We start from the raw sequence: 22,276 nt of genomic DNA on the forward strand, positions 1-22,276 counted from the left end.
ATGATGACATGAGTACAAAAATAAAAGATCAGAATCACTTTTGAAACGTCAACTTCACACATGAGCATTAAAACAAAACAGAATAAATAATGTCTACGCATCTTTACAAAGTAAATAACATATTATTAGAAAAATTCTACAACATAGCTCTCATCAGCTAAACACATAAAGACAGGAAAAAAACACAAATACACAAGGGTACACAAACACATAGTGGGATAACACCAAAAGGAAAGGACAACACACAATTACATATTTGGAAAAGGCAGCAAAGAGGAAAGGACAGGGTTTGGTTTACTGCAGTATTTTGCTTGGAGATCTCCCTTCATTCCATAGATCGTTCGTCTTATTTCAACCTTTGCTTCCACCAAAAAAATCCTATCCAAGCATGCTTTCTGTATTTATGTGTTCACACATTGCTTACCTCATCATTTATTTCCAAGAAAATCCTACCTATACCTCGTTCCTGTATTCTATTCATATTTCTTTCAAAATAATTATTTCTGATTGTACAATCCTCATTGGGGCCCAAATCTTTCTTCGCAATGCATTCTTTACCTATTCTCCATAGTCAGTTTCTTATATAGTCTACCCCCTCTTAAGCTAACTTAAATCTACTGAGCTCAGACATATATACCAAGGGACGAGGCAATGCAGCATCACAACAAATCAACACAAACAGAAATGACAAAAAATGCAAATTGGCAAAGCTAGCAGCATAAATTAGCAAAGCAAGTGCAATATTACAACTAATATAAGGCAATGCAGGAAACAAGAAAAACTAGCTTAGAAGAGTAACACAAAGTCAAATTCAGTAACACTATGCCTGACAAACAGCAGCAACTTATACCTAAACATGACATAGCTCAAGCAGAAAAATATTACAGGAAACAACAATGCAGACAAGGGAAATGCATATTCACATCTTAATGTCTATGTAAATAAAGTGGTGCACCATAACAACTGATTGTAAAAAAATACTACCATGTACTTGAAAAGAAAATTAAGTGTTACTGTTACTAGTTACTTCTTATTGTTCTTTCCTTTCCAAGTGCTCCTTTTTTTAAAGAATGTGGATTACAAAATTATCATTTAATAGATCTGTTGACAGAAAGAGTTCACATTAGCAAATGCATCTCATTTTATAAAAGCAATGCTGCAACACAGCTGGAAACCAGATATCAAATGAAATAAGCAATTACACAAACCAAAGCATAAAAATATCATTCAGTAGTCATGTGACATTTCATTTCATAAGTTAATGGCTCTCAACTCTCGTAGAAAGACACTTGTCATAATCAGGTGTGCAGATGTAAAAATATTTCTTGTCATTTTGTTAGGCATTTCAGTAAATATCATAAATTTTTAAGTAACGAGGGTGTCGCATTAGCGATGAAAGGCACATCCTAATGGCTTATTCTCCAGGTGTTTGACACAGCTGTGTGCCCACAACACATTACAAAAATCATATGTTTTCAAGTAACGAGCGTGTCGCATTAGCGATGCCCTCTACAAAGGAATGTCATTAACAGGAATCTAGGCCTCTCTTTGTCCTTCTCTTCCACCTGTGCCTCTGGCACACCCTAATGACTTTCTTTTCTACCTGAGCGTCTGAAAAGGCTTGTTCTCCAGGTGTCTAACACACCTGGGTGCCCACGTCGCATTATGTGCAGGTGGTCACTTAACTTTCTTACGGAAATATTTACGACAGCAGTTTCCGCTACAGTGACAGTCTCATATAAAAATATTTCACAGGTCAAGAATTTGCGTTACAAATCTGTAGAGACAAAATCCAATTGACATAACAGAGTCCAAAAAATTTTCGTCGGTATTGTAATACATTCACGCATTTACATACATTTCATAACTCTTAAAGTACGATTCTTGGTTTCCAACAACCTTTTTCACAAACCAGAGTCCCTAACCACTACTCATTATTCCTTACCTTATTCGTCGACACTTCTTCAATATTTCATCATAACAGATACATAGCATACTCAAATAACTCATATAGCATCAGCTTATTGATCATAAACATACCGCAACAGCATAATACACATAGTCATCGTAAAAATAACACCATAACACCTCAGTCAAATCTCAAAAACGTCGTAGCTTTCTGCAGTTGTTTCAAAATCTAAAGAAAATTCTCTGCTCATTTCAGTAGTGTCATCCAAGCTACTGCAAAACAGCGAGCGCCACTACTGCCAGCTAAATAAAAGATTCAAGCCACTGAAGGTACTAACTACTGATAGGGATAGTTAGCAAATGAAAGATATTAATAGAGAACAAACACTGTATTTACCTTAATAGTCATCAATAGTCATAATATATACAGCAGCTCATGACATCAATTTTTACAAATTTCAAACTCCGCCATCTCTGTCCTCACATCCACCACTGCTGGCGGCTCCCCTCCAACTGCCCAGCGCTACGCGCTGTTCGCATCCAGCTATAGCAGTTCATGACAACAATGGCAGACAACAATTCAAACTAGCCACATACTGCACACAGCACAGCCAGTGATTTTCATATAGAGAGCGCTACGTGGCATTACCCATATAAAAATCTAAACAGCCTACTTACAACAGTAACAAAACATAATTGCAATGCCGGCCGGTTTGGCCGAGTGGTTCTAGGTGCTTCAGTCTGGAACCGCGCGACCGCTACGGTCGGAGGCTCGAATCCTGCCTCGGGCATGGATGTGTGTGATGTCCTTAGGTTAGTTAGGTTTAAGTAGTTCTAAGTTCTAGGGGACTGATGACCTCAGATGTTAAGTCCCATAGTGCTCAAAGCCATTTGAACCGTAACTGCAATACTAACCGGTTTCTGCAATACATTCATCTACATCTACAAGTGTATCTACATACGTACCCCACAAGCCATCCTAGGGTGGGTGGCGGAGGGTAACCTTTACCACTGCCAATGATTTCCTTTCCCGTTATACTTGCAAACAGAACGAGGAAAAAGAGGCTGTTCATACGTTTCCGTATTATTATTACTATCGTATACATCAATTACAGTAATCCACATTAGCAAAACAAAGAAATATATATAAAAATGAACTTGTGAAATTATATACAGTACACAAGTTTTAAAACGCTTCAGACTACATTCTGATGTTGATGGACTCGATCCAGTGGAGTGCCTCGTGGGATGCTCGATGGAGCTTCTCAATGCCACCAGGGAAGCGTCTGATTAGACATTCATTCACAATGCGACTCGTTGTTTGGATGTCACCATAGTCACACACACTGTCACTTGAAAAGCCCCACTTGTGGATGTTGTATTTGCACCTACCCTCTTCAGCCCGATATCTGTTTAACTGCACCCACACCTCACTTCGTTGGTGGAAGCCTGAAACTGGAATTGTTGGATTGTCTACAATTTCGTGGTTTCGGTTTCTTGTAGCTTGCCACTCACGTTTCCACTCTGCGTCCTGGTCGAATCCTGTGAATAGCATTTGGACTCCCAATTCATATGCTGTTCTTCTAGATTTGAGGCGTTTCCTGGGCAGTGAGAGCAAATTGTCATGAAGAGGGATCGAGTTGTCTTCAGAAACTTGCCGACAGAAGTTGTAAAGAGCAGCCTTTCGACGGAGGTCTGGTGGACAGGTGTTTGAAATCACAGGTAGCCAGCAAGTAGCTGTAGACAGGACTGTACCACTGATTACTCTCATGACTGAGTTCAGTTGGACGTCTACTTTCACTACGTGGGCGCTTCGGAGCCAAACTGGTGCACAGTATTCTGCTGCAGAGTATACCAGTGCAAGGGATGCTACTCGGAGGACTGATGTGGTTGCTCCCCATGTACTGCCTGCCAGCATTCTCACAAGGTTCACTCGTGTTTGCATCTTCTTGGCCAAGTTGGAAAGGTGTTTTTTGTATGTTAAAGTTCTGTCCAGCGTGACTCCCAGGTATCTGACTGTGCCAAGACGGCCGTACTGTGGACTGATCTTTGCTGATGAAAGGCGATTAGAGAGATGGAACAGGCTTATCTCGGTTTTAGAAACATTTGGTCTCGGTCGCCATGTCCGTATGACCCCTAATTACTCATATCTTATTTTTGTGGTCTTGCGCGAAATATATGTTGGAGGCAGTAGAATCCTTCTAAAAGTCCGCTTCAAATGCCGGTTTTTTTAAATTTTCTGAGTAGTGTTCCATTCAAAGAACGTCGCTTTCGCTGCAGGGATTCCCATTTGAGTTCCCGAAGCATCTCTGTAACACTTAACGTGTTGTTCGAACCTACCGGTAACAAACCTAGAAGCCCGCCTCAGAATTGCTTCGATGGCCTCCTTGAATCCGACCTGGAGCAGAACCCAAACGCTCGAGCAGCACTCGAGAACAGGTCGCACCAGCGTCCTATCTACTGCCTCCTTTACAGATGAACCGTACATTCCTAAAATTCTCCCACTAACCCGAAGTCAACCAGTCGCTCTCCCTACCAAAATCTTCACATGCTCGTTCCCTTTCATATCGCATTGCAAACTTACGTCCAGATGTTTCAACTATGGCCATTTTCAGAGTCTATAGGTTGTAATAATTAATGTGAGAACTGACAGGGGTGAAAGTATACGACGAAATAAGCAAAAGCGTTCCAGTAAACATGGATCAGCAAACGAGACTTTTTTCAGGTAACTGAAAAATAAAAAATGCGTACTACATTACCGGCATTGGCAGGGAGACACATTTGGGATATTGGCCTGCCTGGTGCAAGTCTTTTTATTTGACGCCAAATTGCCGATTTGGGGGTCGATGATGATGAAACGATGATGAGGACAACAGGCACATCCAGTCCCGAGTTGAAAAAATTCCATATTCGACTGCGAATCGTAGCCTGGACCCTATAATCGAGAGTTACCAACGTTAACCCAAAGACCACAACCTACTGACATAATTATAGGTCTGTCGTTGCGAGCCCCATCATTGACCTCAATATGAAGTACTGTCTTAGATGCCACAAATGTACTTGAGATGTAAGGTTTACGATCCTCGTCTAATTGAACTCAAATTTCACCTGTGGCTCATGATTGGAGAGTGTCTTATATGTATGATGGGGCACCGGCAGATAGTGCTACTAATGTGAGACGAAATCTGACATGTCTGTACGGTTCAAGACGGGTCGATCGAGGAGAACACGTACCTTGGCCTCCAGCATCACCTGACCACAGTCCTCTACATTTCTCTGTCTGGGGTCGTCTCAAAAGTGAAATGTACACCAGTTCTAGTACAACAGTTGAAGAACTGGAGCAGCGAATTTTACAGTCTTTTCATGATTTAAGAGATGACCTGGAAATGATTACAGTAAGTTATGAAACGTCCCCTTAGAAAAATTATGAATAACTATGCTGGTAAACTTCTACGTTATTTGATTTTCAAACAGCTGAGCAAAACTCAACGTACTCAAACTGTTTTCTATTTACTTACTCTGATCATCTCTAGACTGACACACAATATTTTTTAGCGCAACGCAATCTAACTTTCAAAAATCCCTACAGAAGAATGGCCCTGACTAACAATAACCTACACCTTTCATGAAGCACTTACCTCACAAAAATCTTCGTTACTCGAACTACTGCAGTACAGCGAGCGCCACTACTGCCAGCTAAATAAAAGATTCAAACTACTGAAGGCACTAACTAGTGATAGGCATACTTAGAAAATGAAAGATTTTGGTAGAGAACAAACAATGTATTTACCTTAATAATGTTCAAAAGTCATCACATACATATCTATCAATTCATGACGTCCATCTTTACAAATTCGCTTTTTCTGGCGGACACACGTCCAGATCATCCGCTTATAGTAACCTCTCAAAACCCTGGCAGCTCTCTCTCCACATCCATCACTGCTAGCGGCTCGCCTCCACCTACCCAACCAGTGTTGCCAACTCTAAAAAACCCGAGTCGCTAAATTCAATATCAAAAGTCGCTAGAAGGTCGCTAAAACTGATTTTACTAGGGGTGTACTGAGAATTTCGTGCTGTGAATGGTGCAATAAGCCAGTGGGGGGGGGGGGGGAGGTGAATAAAATATTAATAAAAATTGTCTCATACGTAATTGCTATATTGTCTTAATTAAATGACGCATCGCTTTCAACAACATACATATAAAATACGCTAACGTTTAATTAAACGAGTTATCATAATTGACGCAACACATAAATTGTTGTTTCATTCACAGTAGTCAAATATACTAGAAATATACAACTATATTTGTAACAAAAGAAAGCAAGAACTCAAATTAGGTTACAAAATATATACATACCGGTATGTGAGCTATTCATCGTCGTCACTCAGAAGGTCGAATAACTCTTCTGTTTCATGCTCTGACAGAACTGTAGTTGATGTAGAGGGTTGAACGTCGCTCGAAAGATGATGTTGCAGTTCGACTGGTTTTGTCGCAAAAGAGTAACTTTTGCTCGTTCCAATAAGCTCCAATACGTCTGTTGGTATGTCAAAAGATGCACAATCTTTATTTCATTTCTTCAGCTGGTCTCTCAATATGATCAAAGCATTAATTGTCTTTAACGATAATCTGTTACGTTGTTTAGTTTTTATAATGTTCATAGAACTGAATATTCTTTCCACTTCTGCATTTGAATGCGGTAGGCATAGAACAGTCATTGCTATCTGTGAAATCAAAGAAAAGGGATTCTCCCCTGCAGCATTTTTATACTACAAAACCTCACTCCAAAATTGAACAGTGTTAGTAGTGTTATTCCACCTAATGAAGTTGATATTATGCCATTCTTGCAGCATACCGTCTATGAAATCGCCACTAAAACCCAATTCTTTGGCTACATCCGCTACAGCATTATTTTTATTCACTTTTAGTGTTTCTTCAACATTCAGCATTGACATTTTTTCAGGATCGTAACGTTACTTGGCAGTCTTTGTTGAATTTCTTTTATTAGTTTCAGACTAAACTGAATGTATCTCTTCTTCATAAAAAGTTTATTTTCTTCAGACATACTTGACTCAGACAATTTCTGTTCAAACATAAAGCGAAGGTTCGGATTTGCGTACATACATTCGCTTGGAACTGGTGTTGTCAGCAAATCAACAGTTGGAAAAACTATGTTTTGTCCGAATGACTGCATGGGAAATACAAGTGTATCTAGTAATTTAGTGGGGGTCATTGTCTTCTCCTTCAAAAGCTTTCATTGCTATTTGTACGTCTTTTAAAGCATGTTTAAGGTAAAACATGTAAAGATGATTTGAGTCGTCACAATACATCTTGTACAAAAGATCGGTAGTGTAACAATTGCCTTGAACCGTGGCAAGTGAAAAATGTAGCTTTAGTTCTTCCCACTGCTCCAGAATTCTTCGTATTGCTGGTTCAATTGAAAGCCAACGTGTTGCACAGACCTTCTAAATTTTTAGTGGCTGTTTTCCACAATTTATTGTCTCATAAACCTTTTTATATTCCTCTTGTCTTTTGGGTGAAATGGAGAACCAATTGTAGGTTTCCCGTACAAGAAACTATGTTTCTAGGTATGGTAGTCACTGAGGCGTGCGAAACTGCAAGCTGAAGAGAGTGACAAATGCAACGGATCAATACCAAATTTTTCAAACCATATTCTCTCTTGAGTTGTTCGAAAAGCCCATTGTTTATTCCAACCATTGCATAAGCGTTATCTGTGCCAATTCCTACCATATTAGCGATTGGAAGTTTGAGATCTTTCAAAGAATTCACAAGAACAGCAGCCAGATATCTTGCATCTGCAGTGTCTACTACAGCGAGTTTGAGAAATGCTGATCTAATGGTTTGGTTGTTTACACTATAGTACCGTATAACGATACCTAGCATTTTAGATATTGATACATCTGTGGATTCAGTACACTGTATTTTTGGTTACCTATATCTTCAACCAATGATTGTGTAAAATATGGAGCCAAAACTTCAGTTATAATGTTAGTGCACTTTGTACTATGTAATTGCATGTTTTTAGCGCCCTCATCACCGGAAAACACCTTCTTGCACAGTATTCCTAAATGATCTACAGCTGAAATAGAACAATGTTCAGCAATAAATAAAGAAAGGGCGCCTTCCGCTCTGTTTGCTATTCTAACTGTAGTTTCCGGAACAATTTTCACAGGTAAGGTTGTTTGTGTTTTTTTTAATCAACTGTTTGTTTATGCTTAATAGTTTTCGAATGCTTTCTAATATCACACAATTTAGCATAAAACTCTGTTGCACATACTTGACATCTTGCCTTGGATAAGTCTCCAACGACTGGTTTCAGCCACCCATTGAATTCAGGTTCTGCTTCCCATGCATCCCGATATTTTTGAGCGTACTCCTTCTTCTTCTGCGGTAAATCCATTATGTAAGCCACCACAACATAAGTTTCACCAATTTATAATCACTGAAAATACATTAAAACTCAGTCGAACTAGAGGTCATGAAACAATCTACTCACTCGGTAACTCCATATCAGTCCTATAGTACATTGTTTAAAACGTAATAATGTCTGAGATACCCCCACCGAACTGTTGTTGCGTCACGACTGTGCATGTGGAAATAATTTGACTGCGAGTTAACATTACGAAAAATCAGAGGCTGCTGGACAGAAATGTATTTTATTATACTTAATATTACCTATATTTTTTGTCAATTCGAAAAACAAAGGGAGTTCAAAAGTTGAAGAATTATAGATCGATACGCTGTCGACGATAACAGGCTAATGAATAATGGGTAATGAATAATGAATAGTTGTATGGTCAAGTTTTTCTTACTCTGTAGGCAATTCCCACATTCAGGTTTACTAAATGCTGAACAGTGCTGCATGATCTGCTAAGAACTTCATTTAACTTAGTAAATCTAGAACAAAGTCAGTGTAGTACCCATTCTATAGTTAAAATCTTAGTTTTGGTTATTAAAATACTGGTCCAAAATAGTTTTGATTTGTACTTCAAAAGTCGTCAGTACTCCAAAAGTCGCCAGATAAGTTGCTAAATAATTTTTGTCCCTAAAAAGTTTTTTTGTCGCTAAGACGAAGGCAAAAGTCGCCATATCTAGCGACAAAGTCGCTAAATTGGCAACACTGTATCCAACGCTAGGCGCTGTTCACATCCAACTGCCCAACACTACAATAGCGAATATTCCAACAATGCCAACCAGCCACACACTGCACACAGCACAGTCAGTGATTTTCGTACAGAGCGCTACGTGGCGTTACCAACATAAAAATCTAAACAGCCTCCTTACAGTTGTAACTCACTGCAGAGAGCAATATTGCCTCCAAATGGGACGTCGATTCTTGGGACACCTCCCTCAACAGAAACAACTGTACAGTAAATCGTAACATGTAACTTGTGAAATAGTATTGCACTTCGTGTTAAGGTAGACCATGGGTCAAATTTGAGGCTAATTACGTGTCTTAATGGAAAACTTAACATACTGAATACATTGCACTTATACTGCAGCACGACTCTGGCCTTGTGATACGGATTAATATCCTGCTGGAAGATGCCATACCTGTCGGGGAAGACATCGAGCATGAAGGGATGAAGGTGATTTGCAATACTTCATACGTCGCCCAAACCTGTCATTGTGCCTTCGATAACTAACGCAGGTTTCATGGAAGCCACGTTGAATATCGACCTTAATATAATACTGCCGACACCGTCCTGCGTCTGTGACGAGGTGCATTTTTCGAGCCGCCGTTTGCGCTGATGTCGGACACTAACATCGACCTGGTACAATGAGAAACGAGCTTCACCCGACCACGGGACTGCTTCCCGTTGATCGGCGCTCTGATTTCGAAGATTCCGTGCCCACTGCAATGGTAATTAACAATGTCGTGGAGTGAACATGGAAACACGCAGGGGCTGTCTGCTGCGGAACCCCGTGTTTAACAACCTGCGCTGAACGGTGTGCTCCGAAACAACTGTGTCTGCACCAGCTGTGAACTGTGTCGTCAGACCTGCTACAGATCACCACCTACCCTGCTTTATAGTGCGGAAAGCCGCCGACCTCCACGCTCTGTGGTGAGGCCAGCGTCTTGTCACCTTCTCGTGGTTTCACCGTCCTTCAACTATTTTGACAAAAAGCACATTTCAGAGGACTTGACAGTTCAACGCAGAAGTTTTATCTCAAGTACAGATAGTGTTGAGGATCAGTGGACAGGGTTCAAAACCATCGTACAACATGCATTAGAAGAGTATGTGCCAAGCAAGACCGTAAGAGATGGAAAAGAGCCACAGTGGTACCACAACCGAATTAGAGAATCTGCTACGGAAGCAAAGGGAACTTCACAGCAAACATAAACATAGCCAAAGCCTTGCAGACAAACAAAAATTACATGAAGCGAAATGTAGTGTGGGGAGGGCCATGCGAGAGGCGTTCAATGAATTCGAAAGTAAAGTTCTATGTACTGACTTGGCAGAAAATCCTAAGAAATTTAGGTCTTATGTCAAAGCGGTAGGTTGATCAAAACAAAATGTCCAGACACTCTGTGACCAAAATGGTACTGAAACAGAGGATGACAGACTAATGGCCGAAATACTAAATGTCTTTTTCCAAAGCTGTTTCACAGAGGAAGACTGCACTGTAGTTCCTTCTCTACATTGTCGCACAGATGAGAAAATGGTAGATATCGAAATAGATGACAGAGGGATATAAAAACAATTAAAATCTCTGAAAAGAGGAAAGGGTGCTGGACCTGATGGGATACCAGTACGATTTTACACAGAGTACGCGAAGGAACTTGCCCCCCTTTTTGCAGCGGTGTACTGTACGTCTCTAGAAGAGCGTAGCGTTCCAAAAGATTGGTAAACAGCACAGGTCATCCCCGTTTTCAAGAAGGGACATCGAACAGATGTGCGGAACTATAGAACTATATCTCTAACGTCGATCAGTTGTAGAATTCTGGAACACGTATTATGTTCGAGTATTATGACTTTTCTGGAGACTAGAAATCTACTCTGTAGGATTCAGCATGGGTTTCGAAAAAGACGATCGTGTGAAACCCAGATCGCGCTATTCGTCCACGAGACACAGAGGGTCATAGACACTGGTTCCCAGGTAGATGCCGTGTTTCTTCACTTCCGCAAGGCGTTTGATACAGTTCCCCACAGTCGTTTAATGAACAAAGTAAGAGCATATGAACTATCAGACCAATTGTGTGATTGGATTGAAGAGTTCCTAGATAACAGAACGCAGCATAGTCATTCTCAATGGAGAGAAGTCTTCCGAAGTAAGAGTGATATCAGGTGTGCCGTAGGGGAGTGTCATAGGACCGTTGCTGTTCACAATATATATATATATATATGACCTTGTGGATAACATCGGAAGTTCACTGAGGCTTTTTGCAGATGATGCTGTAGTGTATCGAGAGGTTGTAACAATGGAAAATTGTACTGAAATGTAGGAGGGATCTGCAACGAACTGACGCATGGTGCAGGGAATGGCAATTGAATCTCAATGTAGACAAGTGTAATGTGCTGTGAATACATAGAAAGAAAGATCCTTTATCATTTAGCTACAATATAGCAGGTCAGCAACTGGAAGCAGTTAATTCTATAAATTATCTGGGAGTAGGCATTAGGAGTGATTTAAAATGGAATGATCACATGAAGTTGATCGTCGGTAAAGCAGGTGCCAGACTGAGATTCATTGGAAGAATCCTAAGGGAATGCAATTCGAAAACAAAAGAAGTAGGTTACAGTACACTTGTTCGCCCACTGCTTGAATACTGCTCACCGGAGTGGGATCGGTACCAGATAGGGTGGATAGAAGAGATAGAGAAGATCCAACGGAGAGCAGCGCGCTTCGTTACAGGATCATTTAGCAATGGCGAAAGCGTTACGGAGATGATAGATAAACTATAGTGGAAGACTGCAAGAGAGATACTCAGTAGCTCAGTACGGGCTTTTGTTGAAGTTTCGAGAACATACCCTCACCGAGGAGTCAGGCAGTATATTGCTCCCTCCTACGCATTTCTCGCGAAGAGACCATGAGGATAAAATCAGAGAAATTAGAGCCCACACAGAGGCATACCGATAACCTTTCTCTCCAGTAACAATACGAGAGTGGAATAGAAAGGAGAACCTATAGATGTACCCAAGGTATCTTCCGCCACACACCGTCAGGTGGCTTGCGAAGTATGGATGTAGATGCAGATGTATTGTCCATAGATGGTGACGATCGTATGACGCAAACAACCGACCCATCTCACCGTTTTCGAGATGCTCGGTCCCAGGCATCGGGCTATGACAATCTGCCCTTTGTGGAAGTCCGTTATATCAGCAGATTTCCCTATTTGTGGCCCGTATCATCACTAAAACGATTCCTCAATCGTATCGGCTTTGCTTAACTACTTTCCTTAACGTGCTTCGAATCCGCAGTGCCACCAGGCGCCATTCAGTCTCGCGGTGGGCAGTGGTCATATCGTTTTCGCTCATCAGTATCTTATTGCATTGTAATAGCAGCATTACGTTAGAAATTCTATCCTTGTTTATTGTTATTGTTATAATTCTTACTGTCGTTGTTCTCAGTCACTCAAGTTTTTAGGATGTTGATCTTTCGTAGGAAAAACCTATTACGCACATATCGAAAGAAAAAGAGCACGATGTTAATATACAGGGTGTTACAAAAAGGTACGGCCAAACTTTCAGGAAACATTCCTCACACACATATAAAGAAAAGATGTTATGTGGACATGTGTCCGGAAACGCTTGATTTCCACGTTAGAGCTCATTTTAGTTTCGACAGTATGTACTGTACTTCCTCGATTCACCGCCATGACTTCATACGGGATACTCTACCTGTGCTGCTAGAACATGTGCCTTACAAGTACGACACAGCATGTGGTTCATGCACGATGCAGCTCCTACACATTTCAGTCGAAGTGTTCGTACGCTTCTCAACAACAGATTCGGTGACCGATGGATTGGTAGAGGCGGACCAATTCCATGGCATCCACGCTCTCCTGACCTCAACCTTCTTGACTTTCATTTATGGGGGCATGTGAAAGCTCTTGTCTACGCAACCGCGGTACCAAATGTAGAGACTCTTCGTGCTCGTATTGTGGACGGCTGTGATACAATACGCCATTCTCCAGGGCTGCGTCAGCGCATCAGGGATTCCATGAGACGGAGGGTGGACGCATGTATCCTCGCTAACGGAGGACGTTTTGCACATTTCCTGTAACAAAGTGTTTGAAGTCACGCTGGTACGTTCTGTTGCTGTGTGTTTCCATTCCATGATTAATGTGATTTGAAGAGAAGTAATAAAATGAGCTCTAACATGGTAAGTAAGCGTTTGCGGACACATGTCCACATAACATCTTTTCTTTCTTTCTGTGTGAGGAATGTTTCCTGATAGTTTGGCCGTACCTTTTTGTAACACCCTGTATATTAGGTTAGTGGATAAGTTCCTAGCGTTTTTCCATAAGCTTAGTAAACACAACAGACACACATAACAGAGACTTTACTTAGCAGTAATATATTCTCCTTTACTATTTACAACAATCTGTCAGCGCTGGGGTAGTTTTTCTATTCCGCGACTGTAGATACGAGAGTTAGAACTTACGTAGTCGCAACTATTTATTCGAAACCGATACAAAAGAGTAACATGTTTGCACCTGTTACTGTCCTTCAAAGTAGTCACCAGCAGCAGCAACAGCAGCACTCCTTCATAAGCCCACGAGTGGCCCATCGGGACCGTCCGACTGCCGTGTCATCCTCACTGAGGATGCGGATAGGAGGGGCGTGTGGTTAGCACACCGTTCTCCTGGTCGTTACAATGGTTGTCTTTGACCGAAGCCGCTACTATTCGGTCGAGTAACTCCTCAGTTGGCATCACGAGGCTGAGTGCACCCCGAAAAATGGCAACAGCACATGGCGGACCGGATGGTCACCCATCCAAGTGCCGGCCGCGCCCGACAACGCTTAACTTCGGTGATCTGACGGGAACCGGTGTATCCACTGCGGCAAGGCCGTTGCCAAAGTAGTCACCAGCGCTGTGTAGAACCTGTTGCCAGTGACGTGGGAGGCGTAGTATACCGTAAGCAGAGCCTGTTCTGTTGATGGTGCGAATGGAGCAGTCTACTGCCTGTCGAATCTCTGGAACAGTTCTGAAGCGAATGCCACGAAGTGGTTCCTTCATCTTCGGAAATAAATCAATGCCACAAGCTGGTCGCAGGTGATGCTCCAAAACCGACCAGCTTTGCGAAAGAAGCGGCGACACTTTTTCCGTATGCCACCCATCATTTTGTACGACAACGCGCGGGCGTATATAGCGCAAGCTGTGGCTGCTCTGTTCGGTCGATGGGACTGGAAAGTACTGTACCATCCACCATACTCCAGGACTTAAGTCTTTGTGACTGATTTGATTCCGAAGAGGAAGGAACCACTTCGTGGCACTCGCTTCAGAACTGTTCCAGGGATTCGACAGGCAGTAGACCGCTCCATTCGCACCATCAACAGGACAGGCTCTGCTAACGGTATACTACCCCTTCCACATCGCTGGCAACGGGTTCTACACAACGCTGGTGACCACTTTGAATGACAGTAACAGGTGCAAACATGTAACTCTTTTGTATGGGTTGTGAATAAATAGTTGCCACTATTTAAGTTCCAACCTACGTATAATATGGTTCTCTGGCAGAGAACTCATCGAGCAATGTTTGAAGCTCATTTTAATCTGGAAAGGAAGTTCCGTGAAGGTTGTTCGATAAAGAGCAGAAAAGGAAAATCTTAGGGCACAAAATCAGATGAATGAGATGGGTACGGAATGACTTCCCAACCCAACTCCTGTACAGTGTTTTTTGTCAGCCTAGCAGAATGCAGGCGGGCGTTGTCGTAAAATAGCATCACTTCACGCAGTCTTCCTGATTGTTGTTCTTGGTTTTCGTCTGCAAGACGCCTTAGTTCCTGACAATAAATGTCAGCAGTGGTGGTTAAACCCCGGGGAAGCAATTCGTACTGCACCATAGCGTCGCTGTTCCACCAGATGCATAAAATTATCTTTTGTGGATGGCGCAGGTCTTTCTACGGATAGATCCTGCTTTGTTTGGGCTCAGCCATTCCTTTCTTTTCCTTGTTTTAGCATAAAGACGCCGTTTCTCGTCACCAGTAACGGTAATGGATAGAAATGGCCGGTGTTGTTCACAAGCCAATTGATGAAAAACAAACAGAGATGCACATAATTTTTGTGACTTTGGGTTAGAGCATGCGGCAACCATGCACCCGATTTTTTAAACTGTCCCATTGCATGCAAATGTCGTGCGATGGTGGAATGATCACAGTTCATCACATCTGCCAGTTCTCGAGTTCACTTACGGGGATCATTGTGGGTTGATGCGTCTAAACGATCTTCGTCAATTTTCCACTTGGCACTCCATTTTCTAAAGTCCACCACTTTAGTCATACCTCTAAACGACAAAATAACGACATGTAAACTCAGATAGCAACAGGGAACTACAAATAAAAAGTGACAATCGATGAAAACTGGAATATCAACATGCAAAACAAAAACGCTACTAATTTATGCACCAACCTAATAACTAAAAAACCTGAAACTTCCTGGCAGATTAAAACTGTGTGCAGGGCCGAGACTCGAACTCGGGGCCTTTGCCTTTCGCGGACAAGTGCTCTACCAACTGAGCTACCCAAGCACGACTCACGCCCCGGCCTCACAGCTTTACTTCTGCCAGTACCTCGTCTCCTACCTTCCAAATTTTACAGAAGCTCTCCTGCGAACCTTGCAGAACTAGCACTCCTGAAAGAAAGGATATTGCGGAGACATGCCTTAGCCACAGCCTGGGGGATGTTTCCAGAATGAGATTTTCACTCTGCAGCGGAGTGTGCGCTGATATGAAACATTCAGGAGTACTAGTTCTGCAAGGTTCACAGGAGAGCTTCTGTAAGGTTTGGAAGGTAGGAGACGATGTACTGGCAGAAGTAAAGCTGTGAGGACAGGGCGTGAGTCGTGCTTGGGTAGCTCAGTTTGTAGAGCATTGCCCACGAAAGGCAAAGGTCCACAGTTCGAGTCTCGGTCCGGCACACAGTTTTAATCTGCCAGGAAGTTTCATATCAGCGCACACTCCGCTGCAGAGTGAAAATCTCATTCTGGTAACATCCCCCAGGCTGTGGCTAAGCCATGTCTCCGCAGTATCCTTTCTTTCAGGAGTGCTAGTTCTGCAAGGTTCGCAGGAGAGCTTCTGTAAAGTTTGGAAGGTAGGAGACGAAGTACTGGCAGAAGTAAAGCTGTGAGGACGGGGCGTGAGTCGTGCTTGGGTAGCTCAGTTGATAGAGCACTAGCCCGCGAAAGGCAAAGGCCCCGAGTTCGAGTCTCGGCCTGGCACACAGTTTTAATCTGCCAGGAAGTTTCATATCAGCGCACATCCGCTGCAGAGTGAAAATCTCATTCTGGAAACTAATCACCCTATTTCATTGAAAGGAAAAAAAAAATGTGTATATTTGAAATGTGTCCAAGGAAGCTATGACAAGTGTTTTAGGCCGGCCGGAGTGGCCGTGCGGTTCTAGGCGCTACAGTCTGGAGCCGAGCGACCGCTCCGTTCGCAGGTTCGAATCCTGCCTCGGGCATGGATGTGTGTGATGTCTTTAGGTTAGTTAGGTTTAATTAGTTCTAAGTTCTAGGCGACTGATGACCTCAGAAGTTAAGTCGCATAGTGCTCAGAGCCATTTGAACAAGTGTTTTAGTGAAGACGTTTTAAGCTGGTTTAAGTACACTTGTCAACGTTTCGCGATATTTCTCAATGTAAAAGAAAGACGTTGGAATAGATCTGGTACTCTCTAGATGAAAACACTGCAATCTAAAGGAAATCCAGACTGGGCAGAATGGCAGCAATTATTTCTGTTGAAAAATTTCCAGAGATGTCCACTATACTCGTATATAGTCGTAATATTTTCCCGACCTGTGGTAATTACATCTCCGTTATCGCACCTCTTCTCATTGCCAAGAATACTTGACTGATATCTGAACGCTAATAGACACGGCCAGAGTCCCTCACGTTTCGAAATTCCTTTTGTCAGATTCCCTACGCAGTTGACTCCCCAAGGTCCTGCCGGAGCTGCCCTTGTGGGTGACCTTGGTGATACTGCTGGAGATACGGGACACTTTCGCCGAGAGTTCGCCACATCACGCGCAGCTGTCATCAGCACTCAGCACTCTTGGAGTAGTTGTTCATTTCTCGACCACCTGGCCCACGTGTTGCGGGGGTGTTTCGGGCTGTTTCTTTATGGTCTCTGTGTGGAAGTGTTATGTGTTGCAAAGTAGTTAATGTGCACAAAGGACGGGCATACTTGTACAGTTGCGTAGAAGGCCTAGCGAGACGTAACATTACCGGCCACGAATATCACTACCGCTGAATGTATATTTATGTTACGACTACAAAAAAATGGCTCTGAGCACAATGGGACTTAACATCTGAGGTCATCAGTCCCCTAGAACTTAGAACTACTTAAACCTAACTAACCTAAGGACATCACAGACATCCATGCCCGAGGCAGGATTCGAACCTGCGACCGTAGCGGTCGCACAATTCCAGACTGTAGCGCCTAGAACCGCTCGGTCACTCAGGCCGGCGTTGCGACTACAGTCAACGAAATGTGAATTATGTGACGTATGTACCATACTGTAAGCTGACATATTTTTAGCAAAAGGAGAAACGTGTGAGACTTAATTTTGTTAATAAATTAATATATTTCTAACACCTTTGTTTGCAAGGCCATCTTCCGCATTATTGGTTTTCTGTCTTGAGCTTATTGCACTTTAACTAAAGAGAGCTACGCCAGAGCCATTTCGCTTTTATTTATAAAGCATCTTCCGTGGCTATTCTGAAAATTGTATACGTACGTTTGTATATTTTTGGCTGTTTTTGGTTAAAGACAGCGTTTTGTCTGTAAAGTTGATGTGCACGTTACTTACGGTGTTTCTTTTCATATTCTGCTACTTCCCTGCTTGCTAGCAGTGGTTAACATCGAAAGACTTCGATTCACATATGCACTTGGCAGTTCTTGCCATTCTGCAGTGTTTCTTGAGCTGCATTATTTACACTTCACTTTTGTAAATTGAACTGAAGTTACGTGTGTTTCTCACTTCGCAAAATAACAGTATTTACGTCTGTCTGTTTGCTATCGTTGACATTGTTAGTATTGCCAGCCTGTGAAACTACTTTTTTTTTTAATTCGTGTGTGTGTGTGTGTGTGTGTGCGCGCGCGCGCGCGCGCGTGCGTGAGAGAGAGAGAGGTTAGTATAAATTAGTGAAAATGTCAGGCAGAGTTGTCGGGGGGGGGGGGGAGGCGATCGCAAGTTTCTTTGAGGGGGGGGGGGGGGGATAGGCCTGGATGGTGATTATGGACAGAATATGGGAAGAGATAGTAATGGTAAATGGAGCCTGCAGTTATATCTTCCTTCTAAACAAATGTTACCTTTCGCTTCGAGTCTACGTTACACCATGGAGACTATGTAGTCGCTGTTGATTGGCTATCAGCAAGGACGACATAAAAAGGAGACTAGTACTGGCAAAAACGGCATTTCTGGCCAAGAGAAGTTTACTATTGTCAAACATAGGTTTAATCTGCGGAAGAAATTTCTGATAATGTACGTCAGGAGCACAGCACTGTACGGTAGTGATACATGGACTGTAGAGAAACTGGAAAAGAAGGGAATCGGTAATATACTGGGATTTCTCTGACCGAAATAAAAAACACCACACGTGTACGCCGCTTGTACTATGCTACCGTAGTACCTACTTCCTGCATGTAGTACAAGGTGATTTTTGGGCGTCTAACACTGGACGTATGGCAGCCCCAGATATGAAGTGTGAAAGTCTTTACTAAAAAGCTTAGTACCAGAAGGTTGCTGAATTGAGTCGTTGAAACCCTAATATTTCCTGATAGCTATGTACGTAAAAAACTTACTCTCAATCTACTGTATTCACAGAAAAGGCTGATAGCCAATCAAAAGCGAATAAATCATAGTATTCGTGGTGTAACGTACACTCGAAGCCTGCCTAGGTAGCAGAATTCCTTAAGTTCATCTACTTCGTGATCACCAATCCTGATATTAAGTTTCTCGCTGTTCTCATTTCTGCCACTTCTCATTACTTTCGTCTTTCTTCGATTTATTCTCGATCCATATTGTGTACTCATTAGACGGTTAATTCCATTCAGCACATTCTACAATTCTTCACTTTCACTGAGGGTAGCAATGTCAACAGCGAACCTTATCATTGGTATCATCTCACTTTGAATTTGAGTTCCACTTTGGAACCTTTCTTTTATTTCCGTCATTGCTTCTTAGATGTATACGAGATTGAACAGCAGGGGCGAAAGGTTACATCCCTGTCTTACACACTTGCTAAGCCGAGCACTTTGTTCTTGGTTTTCCAGTCTTATTGTTCCCTCTTGATCCTTGTACATATTATATGTTACCCATTTTTCCCTATAGCTTCCCCCTATTTTTCTCAAAATTTCGAAGCGTAATTTGAGACCGTCGAAAGCTTTTTCCAGATCGACAAATCCTATGGACGTGTCTCGATTTTTCTTTAATCCTACTCCCGTTATCGAAAGGCAGAACTGCCTCTCTGGTGCCTTTACCTTTCCTAAAGGCAAACTGATCACCATCTAAAACATCATCGCTTATAACTCGAGAAAACTGACGAAACAATAACCAAAACACAAGATCTGCGGTCGTCGATCGTGATCGCTCTCACAAAGATGTCGTTTTCCACGAAATCTCATTCTCTCTTGCAGCGGCGGTTTTCCCACCCTATTCAAGGCACTCTCGGTACACCCTCGACGGTGTGGATCGCGGAAAGCCCGGTGCCGGCGTATCATCGTAGAGTGAGTGTCCCAAGCGTTGGGCGCTGGGCATCTGGCCTCGGCGAAGTGCGTTGACAATGAGCGCCTCGCCCACCCTGCGTTCCGCTGTCTCGCCGATCCCTCTGCTGGGTTTGACGAGGTCCTGTCGGGTGACACGCCCAGGGCCGCGTTTACGCGCGGGCTACCTACTCTGGGAAGAGGGTATTGGAAAGGAAATTGTGGATCTGACGATCAGCTTGTCTTTAGCAAAGGTAAATGTGGTACCACGCACCGGCACCACCCTACCGGCGTCTTTAAGTTGGTAACGGAACGCCCTATACTTGCAATGTTAAAATAAAGGTTATAAATTACATCTTTCCTCACAAAGTATTTGAGGTAGGAAGTTGAACTTTTTACAGATTATTTATTGGAATATGGGCTACAACTTAACACAGGGATTTTACAAAATTTTAGTTCACTTATTAAAGATGATTTTTTTCAATTGTAATGAAAATTCACAACATTTTTTTGCAATTTTTTATTTATATATTCAAAAATATACAGTTTTTTGGAAAAAGGCTGCGTTAAATTATGCAGAAGGTACTGTGTAACATTTACTGAAAGTTTGAAACAAATATGTTTGGAAGATCCTTAGAAAACATGTAATTAGTATGAGAAAATAAAAGTTCTGGGAATCGAGAGACAAAGATTGGATTCACTTTTTAGTGCATTCCAGGTCCATAGGATGGATTATCTTCATCCTCTGCAAACTCCTCCTCCCGCTTCCTCTTGTTCCTCCTCCTGTTTACTCTTGCTTGTATTTCTAGACTCTTTACAGCCCTGTCTGCAGCCCGAAGGCGTTCCTTGTCTAAAGCGAGCATCGCTCGTACCATGTTAGAACCTATCTTCATTCCCATATTTCTAAATACCTTGCACCTTACAATGTTGCCATCATTGAAAGTCGCAACAGCATCATACACACCAAAGTGAAGTGTTTCTATTCCAACAAATACAGTCTTGGGGATTCTCGACAATATAACACTATTTACACTTTCATTGGGGTTTTGAGTTTTTCCGTGAATACACTTTTTCAACAGTTCAGGTGCTGCTAAGTCTCTGAAAATAGGTTAGCCACAACACATACTTTATCTCACATCACTAAAATGTACCTGATGAACACGGACGTTAATAATAACACCATTTGACAGCAGTTTAACAGCGCCACAGTGGGTCACGCCCATGTAGAACACATTTCAAAAAAAATTTAAAAATATTTGTAGTCTTCAGAATTGAATAAATTATATATCTCTTAAAAGGTAATAGTCTGCAGATTCAGAAAACGCAAAAAAGTAAAAATTGAACTTGTCATGATTTTGAGCCTTTCCGGAGCCCCTTAAGTTGTTAACGGAATTGAAAGTTTCCTTCAGACGCCGAAAGTGGTCGTGTGGGACCCGGCGGTCTCTGTGGAGCACGTCCACTACTGGGCAATACCTCCAGCGGCTCCTTACCACTAGCGCCCACTGCCACCGCAATATAGGACGGCCGGCGAGACCCAGAGGCCCATACGCGCTTGTAGCCTTCTCGCTACCACATCATCGTTCGTGCCTACTTCAGAGAGCATCTCCCTTTTTGACATTGACAGCTTGACATTATTTCTTGCTGCGTTATTCGTAATGAGTCTTCGTACGCTTGGGGAAATACAAGCTAAGTAAATCTTCTGTTTGCTGTGTTAACTTGTTAGCTAATCATTTCCGCTCCTGTCCAGCTTACCTACGACGACAGTTCCCTCACCGTTCTGTTGGCCATTGCTCCTTACTGTTGTGTACGAAGTCGTACAGGACAGTAAAGGCAGCAAAAAAATGGTTCAAATGGCTCTGAGCACTATGGGACTTAACAGCTATGGTCATCAGTCCCCTAGAACTTAGAACTACCTAAACCTAACTAACCTAAGGACATCACACAACACCCAGTCATCACGAGGCAGAGAAAATCCCTGACCCCGCCGGGAATCGAACCCGGGCGCGGTAAGCGAGAACGCTACCGCACGGCCACGAGCTGCGGACCTTTTAGGCAGCAGACAAACAGTTCTGGCGTTGCACTCGATCTTTCTTAAGCCTTGCTTCCATTATCAAGATACGTACGTATGATTTCTCGACCTACACGAATCGTTCGACAGTTTAAAATGCTGCAAAGTAATAGAAATTCTTAGAAAAATAGATGAAAGCTATAGGGAAAGGCGGATAACTTACAGTAGGGGAGACCGCGGCACTTATACGCACTGGACATGTTTTCGTACAGCGCTTTTTTCGGGCACCTTTCTTGTTAGGGCGCTACCGACAATGGAAGACTAGTACCGCCATCTGCTGAGGACTCTCAGAAACTTCACAGCACCAGTGCGAAGAACATGCATGTCTTGTTATATCAAGTGAGTAAATTTCGTTACTCAAATATCGAAGCTCCCAGGGAGCACACCGGTTTGAAATGCAGAAGATAAATATAT

General features: G+C 42.5%; 1 protein-coding gene and 1 pseudogene across 3 annotated transcripts in view; one reads left to right on the forward strand and one right to left on the reverse strand.

The window, feature by feature from the left end:
- LOC126092022 (fatty acid 2-hydroxylase) overlaps positions 1-22,276 on the forward strand; it is a 622,506-nt gene that overhangs the window by 401,652 nt on the left and 198,578 nt on the right. The gene's annotated exons all lie outside the window — the stretch shown is intronic.
- On the reverse strand, positions 13,834-13,951 carry LOC126093070 (5S ribosomal RNA; annotated as a pseudogene).

Source organism: Schistocerca cancellata, chromosome 7 (genome assembly GCF_023864275.1).
Source record: "Schistocerca cancellata isolate TAMUIC-IGC-003103 chromosome 7, iqSchCanc2.1, whole genome shotgun sequence".
NCBI lineage: Eukaryota > Metazoa > Arthropoda > Insecta > Orthoptera > Acrididae > Schistocerca > Schistocerca cancellata.